The sequence below is a fragment of the Alexandromys fortis genome, unplaced genomic scaffold (assembly GCF_014885135.2).
Source record: "Alexandromys fortis isolate MF-2015 unplaced genomic scaffold, M_Fortis_MF-2015_v1.1 scaffold_50, whole genome shotgun sequence".
In the NCBI taxonomy this organism is placed as follows: Eukaryota; Metazoa; Chordata; class Mammalia; order Rodentia; family Cricetidae; genus Alexandromys; species Alexandromys fortis.
Window position 1 is genome coordinate 1,875,028 of NW_026067932.1, and position 1,709 is coordinate 1,876,736.

Sequence of the window (1,709 nt, forward strand, 5' to 3'; positions counted from 1 at the left end):
ATATGTTGGTCATTTTCATTCCCCTTTTCCCCTCTCATCCCACTCCCTCTGAACCCCATCTTCCCAGGTCTGCTTCCTACTTTCGGGTCTTACAGTGTGTGACCCACTGAGTCTGACAGGGTTGCTTGCATGAACACGGTTGGGAAGTGAGGTACTGGAGCATGGGCAACTTGCTAGCTGGCCACACCACTGATGAAAATGACTCCTCTCCCTCCAGCAGCCACCAGTTGCCAATAGCTCCTCAGCGTGGGGTGCAGCCTCATCCCCCATCCATGCTAGTTGGTTTTAATTTGTTTCATTATTTAGTGTCTTGGTGTTTTGCCTTCATGCATGTCTGGTGTCCCTGGAAGCCAGATAGCATCAAGTTGCCTGGAAGTGGAGTTACAGATTGGTTGTAAGCCACCATATGGGTGCTAGGAATTGAATCTGGATCCTTTGGAAGAGCAGCAAGTGCTTTTAACCACTGAGCTATTTCCCAAACTCCTCCCCGATGCTGAAGTTTTTGATTGGCTTGATTTTGCACAGATAATCTCACCTGCTCTGACTTCATGAGCGCAATGGCTGTGTCATGTCTGAAAGGCAGCACTTGTCTGCATCTTTGGACTCTTACATTCTTCCTGCCCCATTCTCAATATTTCCTGAGCCTCGGGGGGCGAGTTACAGGTGCTACATTTAGGGATAAGCACCGTGGTTCTCGGTACCATTGAAGGCCTTGCCGATGCTTGAGGTCTGGGGCGCCGCTTGGGGCCACACCTAGGGTCTGTGCTGATATCCAAGGGCCACCTTGTGATGCTGATCTGAGAGGCCTGCTTAGTCACCTAGGGCCATGGTGACGGCCTCCCTAAGAGGCTGCCGAGGACCATGTCTGGGTCTGTGGCCCCACTGTGGCTAGGGTCCGCACCGATGTCTGTGGCTCAGGTTACCACGGAAGGCAGTCCAGATACCCGGGGTCTGGGCCAACACCTGAAGCCATGTAGGTGCCAGAGGATCGTGTTGTCACTGGGCCCATGCGGATCTTGAGAGGCCTAAGCTGCCACCCAGGGCCATTGTGACATCCACGCCCAAGCTGCTGCTGCTGGCAGTGTCGGGGTCTGTGTTGGTGGCTGTTGTCCGTGTTACCACAGGGACCATGAGCTGTATGTACAAGGGCCTTGCTGAGCTGGTCCCGACCCTCACTGACCCAGGGAGAACTGACCCTGAGCCTCTCTGGTCCCGGGATAATGTGCCTCCATACGGGAAAGAGGGCTCCACCCCTCACCACAGGAGTGGAAGAGTTGTTACTGTCCCTCGCCTGAGGTGAGGACTCCCAGAGACCCAACTCTGCAGTCTCCCGGGTATCCATCCAGGGCTTTGAGCTGGCACACCCCAATATCTACCACGCTATGACACGCTGGACTGCCGAAGGGACTGGTCCCACAGAACCGTGACTGCACGGTCTACATAACTCGGGGCAACACTGGGATGTCACCAGAGTTTCCATGGGGGGTTCAGTGTTGATGGTCTGCCAAGGTCAGAGGCCTTGCCCAACAACACATTACTCAGTGAACATTTGTAAGTGAAGCTGTTCAGGCAAAAGGGTCTATTCCATGATACACAGCAGCTCAGGGCGCCGCTATGATGACCGGAGAGGTGATGGAGAGGCAAAGACAAGAGCAAAGTGGTTTTCTGTTTTGTTTTCTCTTCTCTTTTGTTTGCTTGTTTGCCTGCTT